Here is a 15,966-nt window from a genome sequence, read left to right as displayed (position 1 = left end):
CTCACGTGTATCCACCTATCACTTGCCAGTCGTTGACCTACCTCCTCCTCTGTTTTCCAGCTTTCTTCCTTCTACTACAATCAGTCTGAAGAAGGTCCCTGACCAGTAATGCCGCCTGTCCATTCCCTCCAAAGATGCTGCCTGACCCATTGAGTTCCATTGAGTTCCTGCAGCAGTCTGCGCTTTGCTCAATAACTGAAAGTAAAATGGTTAGAATTGAACTTAGTTTGATCACAATACTCCATGTGCTCCATTAAGTGATAATACCACGAAATTTGGGCTGGTGCCATTGAAGTTACATGCTGCTATACCAGATTTATTTGTGTTTATCAACAGTTACTTCACAAGTCAGTATGCAAAAATAATATTTATCAAATTTAGTTTCAGTGCAATGATGTTCTGTAGCGTAGATTTTTGGTCGGGTCGCTTTTTCCTTGTACATAAAGATTTTCTCTTTTACTGGCTGCACATTAAAGTCAGTTTGTATTATGCTGGTTTAGTGTGATTTTTATGGCCATACGTCACTTGAGATTTGTTACTAGAAGACTGTTAGAGCAGCAGTGACTGGGGCAATTTACTTGCTGCCTGAGATGGTGATTTGTATCAGCGAATTTGCATTGAATGTCACATTCATGTTGTCCAGGTTCATTAAAAAAATTCTCAAGTTTTCACGTTTACACAATTCCTCCTTTGATTTAGACTTTACATTAGAGATAGTATGGAGGCAGGCCCTTCAACCCATCGAGTCTGTGCCGACCAGTGATTGCCCGAACACCAGCTACACACACTAGCTACATGATACAATTTTACAGAAGCTAATTAACCTACAAAATCATGCATCTTTGGAGTATGGGAGGAAACCAGAGCACCTGGAGAAAACCCACGTGGTCACAGGGAGAACGTACAAACTCCGTACAGTCAGCATCGAACCCGGTGTAAGACAGCAACTCCACCGCTGCACCACTGTGCCATCCTTACTCCAAATTTATTCCCAAAATTTACTCTCATTTCCACGCAGTTACACTGGAATTTCTTGAGAATCCTCACTTACGTCAGAATGTAAAAACAGGTAGAAATGTACAATCAAATAGTGCCATGGAAAGTATGGAATATGTTCTTGGATATCAACAAAAATGCAGTTGTGATCTTTTCTCTTTCTAGTGTGACTGATTTTCTTGAAATATAAATAATAAAGTCATAGTTATACAGCACAAAAGCAGGCCATTCAGCCCTACTCGTCCATGCTGACCAAGATGCTCCACCTCAGATAGTTCCATTTGCCCATTGACCCATATCTCGCTAAACCTTTCCTATCCATGTACCTGTCCAAGTGTCTTTTTAAATGCTGTTATATATAGTTGCCTCAATTACCTCTTCAGGTTGCTCTCAGTAAGGAAATACTTCAATAAAATGTGGCTCGATGCCACAAAAAGGTTTGTATAAAAACAGGGAACGTCTACACTTCGTTTCCTCTTTCCTGTCAAAGGAAGAAGCTACATTGCTGTGGAAAGTAGCTGCAGATGCTGGCTTACACCGTAGATAGACACAACATGCTGGAGTAACTCAGCAGGACAGGCAGCATTTCTGAAGGGAAGGAATGGGTGACGTTCCAGGTCGAGACCCTTCTTTAGACTGAAACATCGCCTATTCCTTCTATCCAGAGTTGCTGCCTATTCCGCTGAGTTACTTCAGCATTTTGTGTCTAAGCTACATTGCTGAGTGTGGTGGAGTTTGTGGAGAATCTTTGTGTGTCAGAAAACCTAAGCAGAGTGAACATTTGATGCGAACCAAATTGAAGCTGTTCGCAATTGAAAATCCATCATCTCCCACCAAGTAATTTCTCTAAAGGGAAGCCCTGTAACACATTGTGTAGGAAGGAACGGCAGATGCTGGTTTAAACCAAAGATAGACGCAAAATGCTGGAGTAACTGTCTGAGAGCTGTCCCGCTGAGTTACTGCAGCAATTTGTGTCTATCCCTGTAACACATTAATGCATTCCAATGTCCACTATTTTAATGGTGATGTCGACCCATTTAAAATTGTGCAAACAATGAATTTCCTGTCACAGAAACCATTACTTTATGTCATTGTGGAAACATATTTCTTGTGTTCACTGCTACAATTATTAAACGTACCTATTTAAGGATTGAATATCGGAGGAGGAGCCATCTTGGGGAACGGCTGCTAACCAGCAGCCGTCCGTTTAATTCATTTTTTTTTCAGTTCTTAGTTAGTTTTGTTCGTCGTTTTTTCGGAGAAATGGACTTCTTATTGTGGGGGGAAGGAGGTAACCTTACTTCTATGTCCCTACCTCGTCGGTGAGGCAGCTTTTTCTCTGGGCTGCCCGTCGACCCGTCCTCGTGGCCTACCAGCGGGCTTGGAGCGCCATTTCCTATTGGGGACCGCCCAGCACCTCGGCTTCGGTGGCGGCACAGCGCTGGAGCGCCATCGCGGAGCGGAGCGGGCGATGCCTTGCCTGGGTCGCCGCGCTGGATCGACTCGCTGGAGCTCCGGTGAGCTGGACCGCCGAGAGCAACACCTCCGGGCTGCGGGTCTGCGGAGCGGAGCGGGCGGCGCCGACATTAACATCGGGAGCCTGGGAGCTCCAACTCGGTGCGTCCTTGTCGGCTTCGGAAGCCGACAATCCCCTGCTAGGAAGCGGCCGTTCCAGGTGGCCCAGCCGCTGTGAGGACTCTCCCGACGCCGGGGCAAGACCACCCGGCTAGAACGGCCAGGAACATCGGGCCTCCGTTGAGGCAACAGGCTTTAATAGGCCTGACTTTTGGGAGAACTGGGGTTGGGGACTGGACTTTTGTGCCTTCCCCCACAGTGGTAACCACTGTGGGGGGATGATTTTTCTGTGTGTAAGGTACTTTGTTAGTCTGTGTCCAAGATGGCTGTCGGAAGAGAGAGTGGACGCTGGCGCGCTTTAGCTGCCGCTGCTCTCTCTTCACATTGTGTTTTTTTGATTTTTTGATTTTGTGTCTTTGGAGCGATTTCTATCTTTAATTTGTGTATTGATGATGTCCTTATTATTTATTTTTCTCCGACTATATGTTTTTTTTTCTCTTCTGTTTAATCTTTGTAAGGTGACCTTGAGATTTGAAAGGCGCCCGAAAATAAAATGTATTATTATTATTATTATCATTGTGCTCAAGTTGATTACCACCGTCAAAAAGTCTGGACCTTTGGCCCAGACTTGAGTTTGAATTCCAGCACAGCAGCTGGCGAATTTAAATTCAAGTAATTAAATAAATCCATAATAGAAAGATGATGTCAATAATGATGTCTGTCAAGCCACTAGATTGTTGTAAGAATTGATTTGGTTGACTAATGTCTGTAGGGAAGATGATATATTGTCATTTTTTTGATTTGTAAGTGACTCCAGCAATATGTTTAACTCTTAACAAAATTAAAATACTGAAAACACTTTGCAAGTCGAGCAACATCTTTGGAAAGAGAAACAAAGGACCTTAATGATAGCTGGGAACAGAAAAACATGTTGCAAAAAGTTGCAATGTTAACTGTGTTTCTCTCTACAAACACTGCCTGATGTTAAGTGTTTCCAGCCTTTTATTTAATCTCAGGTTTTGGACAGCTGCAGGTTTATTTAATTTTGTAGGCTCAACTTGTAGCTCTCCTCTGAAGAGATCCAACAAACTACTTGGTTTGAGACACAATGTGGAATAGACAATAAATGCAACATTCACATGCCCTGGTTGAATAAAAACAGAATCAAACTGATATTTCCACCCCGAGATTATGGAAAGCAAACTCCACATTTCATTAAAATAGTCCTTGTGGCAGAATCTATAGCAATAATTTTGAAGTCAGGAACATGAGTATCAGGAAGAAAATACACCAGACAATTAATTCAATGTCGAAGATGGATACAAAATGAAGTAGTAACTCAGCGGATCAGGCAACATCTCTGGACAACTTTTCGGATCGAAGGCCTCTCAGTCGGAAGAAGGGCTTCGACCCGAAACGTCATCTTTTCCTTTTCTCCAGAGATGCCGCCTGACTCGCTGGGTTACTCCTGCATTTTGTGTCTATCTTCAGTGTAAACCAGCATATGCAGTTCCTTCCAACACAATTAATGTAATAATGCCTACTTGACAGTTTCACCCAAAATTAAAGTTATTCCCAATCAGGCAACCAGCATATTACTTCATTCAATCAAGATTTCACTTTATTTACCATTTGATTAAATCACAGTTCTTTAATATGTGCATATATTCATTGTTGATGATGTGATTAACTCCCAGCTAAAGCTTCACCTAATTTGCACACTGATATATCTGAGGGGCTTGAAAGGAATAGAATCAGAGAAAATTTACATAGCACAGAAAAAAGCTATCCGCCTCATTGAGAGAAAGTCTGCCTCAAGCATTAATTTGAGAAGTGAGCTTCAAACCCCTGTACTCCCTCTGGGTTAAAACAAAAACAAATTACTCCTCTCTTCTCTGACTCCATAACATACCTTGGTTTTTAACCCCACAGTTCAGAGAAATAGAGTGGGAAATAAGGTGCATGGTAAGCTTGCCTTCACTCGTTGGGGCATTGAATATGTCAGAAAGCCACAATGCAGCATTATAAGTCTTTGATAGACACAAAATGCTGGAGGAACTCAGCAGGGCAGGCAGCATCTCTGGAGAGAAGGAATGAGTGACGTTTCGGGTCGAGACTCTTATTCAAACTGAGTCAGGGAAGTGGAAGATAGAGGGTCTCGACCCGATACGTCACCCATTCCTTCTCTCCAGAGATGCTGCCTGGCCCACTGAGTTACTCCAGCCTTTTGCGTCTATCTTCGGGTTAAACCAGCATCTGCAGTTCCTTCTTACACGTTTATGTCTTTAGTTCGGCCATGTTTGGAGTATTGTGTGCAGTTCTGGTTGCACCATTACAGGAAGGATGTGGAGGCTTTGGAGAGGTTTACCAGAATGCTGATGCAGGCCCGTACGAAGCTTTTCAAAAAGGGGGGTGGCATGAGGGGGGATGCGGGCGGGCCTGAACAGCGGGGCTGAGCGGGGGGGGGGGTGCGGGCGGGCCTGAACGGCAGGGCTGAGCGGGGGGGGGGGGGCGGGTGGGCCTGAACGGCGGTGGGGGGTGGCGGCACGATTTTTTTATTACTCTAGGGGGAAAAAGGGGGGGGTGTGATGGATTAGGGGGTAATAGCTACAAAGAGAGGTTAGGCAAACTTGGATTGTCTCTCTGGAATGCCAGAGGTTGAGGGGAGACCTGAGAGAAGAATGTAAAACTATTGGAGACAATAGATAGGGTGGACAGTCAGAACCATTATCCCAGGGTGGAATTGTCAAGATCCAGGGGGCTTAGCTTTACGGTGAGTGGGGCAAAGTTTAAAAGAGATGTGGGGGGGGGAGGATTTTTACACAGAGGGTGGTGGGGGCCTGGAACGAACTGCCAGAGGCTGTGGTAGAGGCAGATACAATATTGGCATTTAAGAGGTTATTAGATAGGCACGTGGATATGGTGGGAATGCTATGGATTATGTGTAGGCAGATGAGATTAATTTATCTCGGTATTATGTTCAACACAGACAAAGCAGTGGAACAACTGGTAGAGCTGCTGCCTCACATCCCCAGAGGCTTGGGTCCGATCCCGACCTCGAGTGCTGTCCGTGTGGAGTAGGTTTCCTCCTACATTCCAAAGACGTGCGGAGCTGTAGGTTAATTGGCCCCCGTTGTGTAACGAGTGGATGCGAAAGTGTGAAGGTGGAGGGGGGGTGATCGATGGTCATCGTGGACGCGGTAAACCGAAGGGCATGTTTCATGTTGTAGAGATAAACTAAACTGAACTAAACAGACATTGCGATCTGTAGGGCCTGTTCCTGTGCTATACAGTTCCATGTTCTAAGATGTTCATATTTCACCTATCTGACCACTATGACCAATTAACCAGCCACACAACTCTTTCATCATAGGCAAAATTCTTCAGTCCTGGCACCATATTCCCATCTCCTCTCCTCCACTCTCAAAGAAAGCTCCAGTCTATTATCACCTGGAAAAAAGCAAAGACTGATTCATGCTGTAGCAATAGACCAATGCTTTCGGAACTCAGTCTCCAAGTTGTTAGCATCTGAAAGCTTTGCATCCTCATAATCGTTTTGAACTTTTCTCTTAATAGAGGATGCAGGAATTGAAGTCTGATTCAAGGTAGGAAAGAAAGCTGTAATGGGAGGAATGGATAAAAGATGATACTACAATTAACCCAAAGAATGAAAGGTTAAGAATGATAATTGTTTCATCAATCTGCTACAGAAGCAAAATGTTCAGGGAAATAAATATAAAAAGGTAATGCAATATTTGTGGAAAATATCACGATGGCTGTGTTTTTTAAAAAGCCGGATAAAAGACTTACCAAGCAACAATGACACTGACAAGTTAAAGAACAATGACAGTCTTTCATTAAACCAGGACCAAGGTAATATTAAACAACGTCAAACTAATCCAACTCATAGCACAATTCCGCAATTGCCTCTGTCATCTGAATATGCAGAATAGGCTTCAACATTAAACACTGAAACCCGACAGACAGACAGACAGACACAAATTGCTGGAGTAACTCAGCGGGACAGGCAGATGAGAGGGAATCTTATTGAAACATATAAGATTATTAAGGGTTTGGACACGCTAGAGGCAGGAACCATGTTCCCAATGTTGGGGGACTCCAGAACCAGGGGCCACAGATTAAGAATAAGGGGTAAGCCATTTAGAGCGGAGATGAGGAAACACTTTTTCACACAGGGAATTGTGAGTCTGTGGGATTCTCTGCCTCAGTGGAGGCCGGTGGAGGCCGGTTCTCTGGATACTTTCAAGAGAGAGCTAGGTAGGGCTCTTAAAAATAGTGGAGTCAGGGGATATGGGGAGAAGGCAGGAATGGGGTTCTGATTGTGGATGATCAGCCATGATCACATTGAATGGCGGTGCTGCCTCAAAGGGCTGAACGGCCTACTCTTGCACCTGTTGTTTATTGTCTATCTCTGGACAGAAGGAATGGGTGATGTTTCGGGTCAAAGACTCTTCTTCAGATCCAGCATTCTGAACCTTCTAAAACCTGACATTCAGTCAAGGAGTTGAATTCAAAGGGTCAAAGGTTCAAAGGTTATTTTATTAGTCACATCCACCTTGGTGTAGTGAAATGCTTCTTGCCAATGCAGCACATAAAGATTTTTCTTCTATCGTTGTGAAGCTGGTTGTAGAATGGGAATATCTTCCTGAAATATGAAGCAGATTCTAACCTACAAACCTTCCCTGGGACTTTGGCTTGCTGCACAAGATGAGTTAGAGGAATCCCTGGCCTTCTGTGAAGTAAGGCCATGAAAGATTACAGAACCAAGGTCAATTAATGGGGCCTAGATACCAATGAGCCAAGATCACATCAAATGGTAGAAATGACTCCAGAGACTCAATGGTCCATTTCAGTTCCTATATTTCTCTCGATCCACAGTTGAATATAACAACTTCTATATTTGCTATACCATGTGAGAAAAGGTGACTGTTATTGCACATTAACTGGACATTAATAGAACATAGAACTTTCTTATTCATAATTTGCGTGCCTCAGGTGGGATACTGATTCCTCCTTTCACCTCTGGAAGTCGTGCTAAGCCATCAAACAAAGTTCTCTAGCATTGCTTATTTTTTCCATTTATAAGGGTATGAATTACATAAATGATCTAAAGCAGTTTTTACACCAGTATAGTGGTGAGTGTTTGAAACTTGCTGCTAGGGGTAGTGGTGGAGGCTGTTATAATAGTGGTGTTTAAAAGGGCATGTGGAAATGCAGGGAATGGAGGCATAAGGATTACGTGCAGGCAGAGGAGATTAGTTTAACCTGGCATTATGTTCAGCACATACATTGTGGGCCGAAGGGCCTGTTCCTGTGCTGCCCAGTTCTAGGTTCTATAACAAGGGTTGGCTGATGCTGCCTGAGGGTGGCACGGTGGCGTAGTGGTAGAGTTGCTGCCTTACAGCGACAGAGACCCGGGTTTGATCTTGACTACGGGTGCTGCTTGTATGGAGTTTGTACTTTCTCCGTGACCGAGTGTGTTTTCTCCCGGTACTCCAGTTTCCTCCCACTCCAAAGATGTTCAGGTGTGTAGATTAATTGGCTTTGGATAAAAATAGTAAATTGCCCCAAGTGTGTGTTTTTGGATAATGCGAGGGCGTCGCAGGTCGGCACGGGCTCGATGGGCCGAAGGGCCTGTTTCCATGCTGTATCTCTAAACTAAACTAAACTAAAAAGTGAGAATTCAAGTGCAAAGAATTGTAGTTTACTCCGGTGGGAGAGTCATAAACAAAAGATGGGGTTTGCCATTTTAAATTGAGGTGCATAGAAAAGGACAAGAGGTGTGTGGGTAACTGTTTCTCTCTGCTCCCATCTAACCTGGTTCTCTTTCACACCCCCTTCTTCCCCCTTTAAGTATAGTCCTTCATCATCCTGTTTCATGCCCCCCTCTTCCACAAACTATCCCCTCTCCTCCCCTCCCCTCCACCCCCTCCCCTCCCCTCCCCTCTCCTCCATCCCCCTCCCCTCTCCTCTCCTCCCCTCCCCTATCCTCCCCTCCACTACCTTCCCCTCCCCTCTCCTCCACTACCCTCCAATCCCCTCTCCTCCCCTCCAATCCTCTCCAATCCACTCCCCTCCACTCCCCTCCCCTCACCTCACCTCACCTCTCCTCCATCCCACTCCCCTCCCCTCCCCTCTCCTCCACTCCCTCCCAATCCCCTCCACTACCCTCCAATCCACTCCCCTGCACTCCCTTCCCCTCACCTCTCCTCCATCCCCCTCCCCTCTCCTCCCCTCCAATCCCCTCCCCTCTCCTCCCCTCCACTACCCTCCAATCCACTCCCCTGCACTCCCTTCCCCTCCCCTCTCCTCCACTCCCCTCCAATCCCCTCTTCTCCCCTCTCCTCCACTCCACTCCCCTCTGCTATTCCCATCTGCCACCAGCCCTCATTCACTTCCAATCTTCACCTTTTCTGATCAGTTTCCAGAATGTACAGCCTTGTGTTTCTCCACTTGTCACCCCTCAGCCTCCATTGTTATCTCCACTTCTCCTCCCTACCTGACTTTTATCTGCCAATGAACCCCTCCTCACCTACATCCACCAATCGGTTGCTAGCTCTTGCCCCACCTCCCCCTCCCCTCTGACCCCTCCCCTGCACATAAAACCTATCTATGTTCTACGGAGATGCTGCCTGACCTGCTAAGTTACTCCAGTACTTTTTTGCGTCTTCTATTGTAAACCAGCACCCACAGTTCCTTGTTTCTACTTCTCCTGATTTGGTGTGACGGGGAAGATATGGCCGCTGTCTCCTTTCCCCTAAATGCTGCGATAAAAATGCACTTCCCAACTGGGAGCTAGTACTTCCATCAATGTGGACGACTCTTTTGTGTACTTTGTATGAAAAAACCCAAGAATTTCACTGCACCTAGCTAGGTACAAGTGGCAGTAGAGTATCATCATCATCAAATAGAACTGATGTAAAAGAAACGCCAGATCCATTGACATTTCTAATTATCAATCTTCCCGCTGATACAGTGAGAAATTCCCAATGAACAGGTTGTGGCTCACATGGCAATGGTCAATTCACCAATTCACAACCACATTCCTGGACAAGGAATGGTGGTCACAGAGGGTAGATACCTGGCAACATTGAACAGATTCATCAGGGCCTGAGTGATCTCATGGATGAGTTTTCACCTGTTAAATGGAGAGGTTTATTTTTCATTTTACCTAATCTGACAGTTTAAAGCAAACCACTACGTGGCGGAGGAACTTTTTCTCAGGATGGAAAAATCAAATACTAGAAGGCATAGCTTTAAGGTGAGAGGGGCAGAGTTTAAAGGGCAGGTTTTATTTTATACAGAGGATGGTGAGTGTGTGGAGGTGGTGGTTGAAGCAGATGCTATAGTGTTTGGATACTAACATATGGATGTGCAGAGAACGGAGGGATGTGATTTATGTACAAGTAGATAAGTAATAGATTTGGCATCATGTTTGGCACAGACATCGTGGGCTGAAGGGTCTGTTCTTGTGTCTATTATAAGGTCATTAATGGTAGGAGCAGAATTAGGCCATTTGGCCCGTCAATCAATCGTAGCTGATCTATCTCTTCCTCCTAACCCCATTCTCCTGCCTTCTCCCCATAACCCCTGATGCCCGTTCTATGTTCTATGGTCTATATAACTCAGCAGGTCAGGCGGCATCTGTGGAGGGAATGGGCAGGCAATGTTTCAGATGCTTCTTCAGTCTTAGTTTTGGCTTTGCTTTAATTTGGTGGATTTAATTTGATTTTAGCCTAACCCACGAGTCTACTGGGTGTTTAATTGAAGTGAGGAGCGTGTATATTGAGCTGCGCATTGCATCATGTTTCTGCGAGACAGGGACAGAGGGTTCTGTCCTGGCCTTCCATGTTTATTTGGTCGAACTTTTGCCAGCATTTTCTATCAAGATGCTAGCATAAATAACAGGGATTTGATTGAGATGCCAGAATTGTATCTAATTATGGAGGTGGTAGAAATGCAGAAAATGTCTCTTCTGCTGGATAATTATTTTATGCATGATATTTTAGAGTAAAATAACCAATTACTTTGTCACCGTGTACTTAAGGTACCGTAGTTTCAGAAATGACCAGATATGTTACATGATGTAAAATTGTGTATTAAAGCCATTCAGAACATGGCTAATTATTCTTCCATTGAGTTCTATCATAGTGCTTACAAATGGGGCATTATTGGGGAAGAAACATGAGAATATGTTCACCTCTGATCTTGCTGAATTTGTTTTAAACAGATTTAATCCATATAACATAATCGTCATTCAAAGATTCAACACCTGATTCCTCTGTGCCTCATGTAAAGGAAAACAAGAATCTCGCCTTTAATTATTGCATCTTCACTGTCCTTTGCAAATATTCTGTTTCCCTGGCGACACCTTGACAACCTGATGACATAATTATCTAATTTAAATAAAATAAACAAATAACCCCTTAACCCTGTCGCTATGCTTGTGAATTTGTCCCACATTGGACAATATTCACTGCGAGAAAAGTTATTAACCCTTCAAGTCCTGCAACAACACTCATGACCACCTAGTGACTTTCGGCTTGATACAGGAGCGTAATGAAATCCCCCAAATATTGAGCCATTGAAAGCATCAAAACTGGCCGGAAATGATACGAGAAAATGTCCTTCCCAATTTGAAGTGATGATTGTTACTTTTTATGCAGGAAGGAACTGCAGATGCTGATTTAAACCAAAGGAAGACACAAAAAGCTGGAATAACTCAACATCTCCAGAGAAAAGGACAAGGTGAAATTTTGGGTCGAGACCCTTCTTCAGACAACGGGTCGAGACCCTTCTTCAGATTTTAAGTTTAGTTTAGTTCAGTTTAGTTTAGAGATACAGTCTCTAAGTCTCCAGACTTTTTAGTTTAGTTTAGTTTAAAGGTACAGTGTGGAAACAGTCCCTTTGGCCCACCGAGTGTACGCCGACCAGCAATCTGCACACACTTACAGACTAGGGACATTTTGCAGAAGCCAATTAACCTACAAACCTGCATGTCTTTGGAATGTGGGAGGAAACCAGAGCACCAGGAAGAAACCCACGCGGCACAGGGAGAACGTTCAAACTTCGTACAGACACATACGTAGACCCGTAGTCAGGATCGAACACAGTGGGGCAGCAACTCTACCACCACCCCACTGTGCCACCCTCGTGTTTTTATAGCTTCTACACTGTTGTCTTGCCTTCACCTTTCATTCTTGCTTTTACTATCTCGAGAACAGTTTAAATTAATTAAACTCACAAAACTGGGTGGACGGGATCAAAAATTAAATTGCTCAATCTACCTGCTTGACTGCTATTTAGCTAACTCAATGGTCCAAATGATTGAGACGGGAATCCTCATTCAATTTGGAAAATTTAGGTCATTTGTTGATCAATCTACCTTGAGTAAATTAATGGATTTATAACAAGCCATTATTTCCATTACAGAAAACATTGGGGCAGTTCTTCCAATTCAATGCTTGTATTTATACCAGTAATTAAATTGGGGGTCTGTGTGGAACTCCATGGTTATGAGCCATTAGCAGCATCTTCTGCCATACAGCCCCTGGCTGCAGCCATTCTGGGCTACACCAGTAAACTCTTCATGGAGTCAAATGGGTCAGAACAATCCACTGAGTGTGCTGCAACTCAGACCAGGCACAAGCACAGCAAGACTGCCTTACAGCGTCAGATACCCGGGTTCGATCTTGACTACGGGTGAATGTTTGTACAGAGTTTGTACGTTCTGCCCGTGACCTGCGTGGGTTTTCTCCGAGATCTTCGGTTTTCTCCCACACTCCAAAGACGTGCAGGTTTTTAGGTTAATTGGCTTGATATAAATGTATAATATAAAAATTGTCCCTAGTGTGTGTAGGGTAGTGTTAATGTGCGGGGATCGCATGTTGGTGTGGGCCCGTTGGGCCAAATGGCCTGTTTCAGCGCTGTATCTCTAAACTAAACTAAATCTAAACTAACTTCAAGTCACCCTTGCTTTCCATCTATCCATCCCCTCCCCCTTCCTAGTTCTCCCACCAGTCTTACTGTCTCTGACTACATTTTATCTCTGTACCACCCACTCCCCTAACATCAGTCTGAAGAAGGGTCTCGACCCGAAACGTCACCCACTCCTTCTCTCCAGAGATGCTGCCTGTCCCACTGAGTTACTCCAGCACTTTGTGTCTACCTTTGATTTAAACCAGCATCTGTAGTTCTTACTTTCCTACACAAAATACAAAGGGCCTGGTCGTCATGATGAGGATTTGGAGCAACACCTGAAAGCAGCCAAGACTCCTTAATCAAACCATTTTACTGATAACTATAAAATATTTAACACCACAAGGAGGGAATCTATTTTCTGAGAAGCTGAATGTGACCAGCTGGGAAAAATAAAATCATCCAAAGTAAAGATAATTTCCACAGCAAGGGAATTGATTTTACACATTCAAGAGGATTCACATCAATGACAATTGCACCACAGGAGTGACATTTCTTAAAACTACAGATAATAAAACTGCACAATCACACGATACTCCACACTGTGCAGAATAATTTATGGCAATGCATTTTTTATTCAGATACAGCAGAACAACATAAAGGTCAGATCAGATATTGTCATAGCTTTTCTTCCTCAAAGGACTTTTGGAACAAAGGTTGTTTCTGAACATACATGTATGTGTATTAAACATGTATGTGACAGCGCCAGAGACCCGGGTTCCATCCTGACTACGGGTGCTGTCTGCATGGAGATTGTATGTTCTCCCTGTGACTACGAAGAGTTTTCTCAGGGTGTTCCGGATTCTTCCCACATTCCAAAGACGTGCAGGTTTGTAAGTTAATTGGCTTCTGTAATTTTAGTTTAGAGATGCATTGCTGAAACAAGCCCTTCGGCCCACCGAGTCCATGCAGACCAGCGATCCCCACATGTGAACACTATCCTGCACACCAGGGACAATTTACATTTATACCAAGCCAATTAACCTACATCTTTGAAGAGTAGAAGGAAACCAAAGATCTCGGAGAAAACTCACACAGATATCGGAGAGAAAGTACAAACTCTGTGCAAACAGCACCCGTAGTCAGTATTGAACCCGGGTCGCTGGTGCTGTAAGGCATCAGCTCTCCCGCTACGCCACCGTGCCACCAAATTGGCTTGGTATAATTGTAAATTGTCCCTAGTGTGTGTAGGAGAGTATTAATGTGCAGGGATTGCTGGTCGGCATGGACTCAGTGGGCAGATGGGCCTGTTTCTGCACTGTATCTCTAAACTAAACTAAAATATTAGCCTACACACCTATACGTCTTTGGAGTGTGGGAAGAAACCGGAGATCCCTAAACTAAACTAAACTAAACTAAACTAAACGGATTGCTATTTGGGCAGATTTGCACAATACTACCATCTTTGCAACTCCCAAGCATTTGCCAAATCTGGTCAATGGCTGTAAAAATAATCTGAAATAACTTCTTTGCAGCAACGATCAGTTCCTAGTTCAGCATTCTCAGTAGGTTCACTCTCTGTTTCCCCAGTGGTTTTACTGAAGCTGATCTGGGAAATTGAATGTGGCAAGGAAAGAGCTGAACATGGTTTTTCCTTTTGTAGTTCCCTGGCGTCAACTTTATAGCTTCCAGACTTCCTCGAGACAGCGCAAGGCTCCATCAAACAACAGCAAACCTATTAGCAAGCCGTGCAGCACATGAAGATGGCAGCATGTTGAGCACATTGTAAAGAACCGCACATCTAATGCCATGAATCTTCCCTTTCAAAGACAGGGCAAATTGCCATTCAGTGCGATGAAAACTTGAAGGTACGACATATATTGTCATTCCTGAATGGTAAGAATGTTTCTCCGTGAAAATAAAAAAAGTGAAGGTGAGGGGATTACGGGCAGTGAGCCAAAAGAGATCGTTGATGAGGTAGGTTATAAAAGCTGAAAGACAATAGACAATAGACAATAGGTGCAGGAGTAGGCCATTCAATGTGATCATGGCTGATCATCCCCAATCAGTACCCCGTTCCTGCCTTCTCCCCATATCCCCTGACTCTGCTATTTTTAAGAGCCCTATCTAGCTCTCTCTTGAAAGCATCCAGAGAACCTGCCTCCACCGCCCTCTGAGGCAGAGAATTCCACACTCACCACTCTCTGTGAGAAAAAGTGTTTCCTCGTCTCCGTTCTAAATGGCTTATTCCTTATTCTTAAACTGTGGCCCCTGGTTCTGGACTCCCCCAACATCGGGAACATGTTTCCTGCCTCTAGCGTGTCCAAACCCTTAATAATCTTATATGTTTCAATGAGATACCCTCTCATCCTTCTAAATTCCAGAGTGTACAAGCCCAGCTGCTCCATTCTCTCAGCATATGACAGTCCCGCCATCCCGGGAATTAACCTTGTAAACCTACGCTGCACTCCCTCTATAGCAATAATGTCCCAACTTGACGCCATTTAGATAGTAATCTGCCTTCCTGTTTTTGCTACCAAAGTGGATAACCTCACATTTATCTGCATTAAACTTCATCTGCCATGCACCTGCCCACTCCCCCAACCTGTCCAAGTCACCCTACATTCTCATAGCATCCTCCTCACAGTTCACACTGCCACCCAGCTTTATGTCATCTGCAAATTTGCTATGGAAAGGAATGTAGGGAGTCGAAGAAATGTAAGAAATGCCACGATCACTCTTGACCCACAAAGATAAAGCTGCAGGATTCTGTATTGATGCTCAAGTGACCATTCATAGAGGTGGATCTCTCAGAGAACGATAAGCGTACCCGCGTATAGAACATCTCCCTCTAAATATTTCCTATTCATGCACCTGTCCATCATGCGCAAGATAGAATTTTAATTTGAATTTGATTCCTTTATTGTCGATCTGAACGAAATTACGTTGCCTGCAGTCATACACAGTAACAATAAATAACAAAACATACAATAAACACAAATTAACATCCACCACAGTGAGTTCACCAAGCACCTCCTCACAGTGATGGAGGCAAAAGTCTTAATCTCCGTCTCTTCCCTCCTTGTTCTCCCTCTGAGCTGAGGCGATCAATCCAGGCCGAAGATGCCGCTCTCCAGTCCAGCGGCACACCAGTCCAGCCGCTCTCCAGTCCAACAGTCCAGTCCTGTCGTAACTCAGCGGGACAGACAGCATCACTGGAGAGAATGAATGAGTGACGTTTCAGGTCGAGACCTTTCTTCAGACTAAAGAAGGGTCTCGGCCCGCAAAAGTCGCCCATTCCTTTTCTCCAAAGATGCTGCCTGTCCCCCCCCCACCCCCCCACTGAGTTACTCCAGCATTTTGTGTCTATCTTCGGTGTAACCAGCATCTGCAGTTCCTTCCTACACATCATGTGCAAATCTTTGATTGGCCTGCTTACACCTTTCCTATGAGGGG

The 15,966-nt window shown here is 44.4% G+C and overlaps 1 protein-coding gene across 3 annotated transcripts in view; it reads right to left on the bottom strand.

Moving 5' to 3' along the window:
- Positions 1 to 15,966, bottom strand: part of klhdc8b (kelch domain containing 8B) — a 133,089-nt gene that overhangs the window by 81,812 nt on the left and 35,311 nt on the right. The gene's annotated exons all lie outside the window — the stretch shown is intronic.

Source organism: Amblyraja radiata, chromosome 18, assembly GCF_010909765.2.
Source record: "Amblyraja radiata isolate CabotCenter1 chromosome 18, sAmbRad1.1.pri, whole genome shotgun sequence".
Lineage (NCBI taxonomy): Eukaryota > Metazoa > Chordata > Chondrichthyes > Rajiformes > Rajidae > Amblyraja > Amblyraja radiata.
This window is presented reverse-complemented; position numbering and strand designations above follow the sequence as displayed.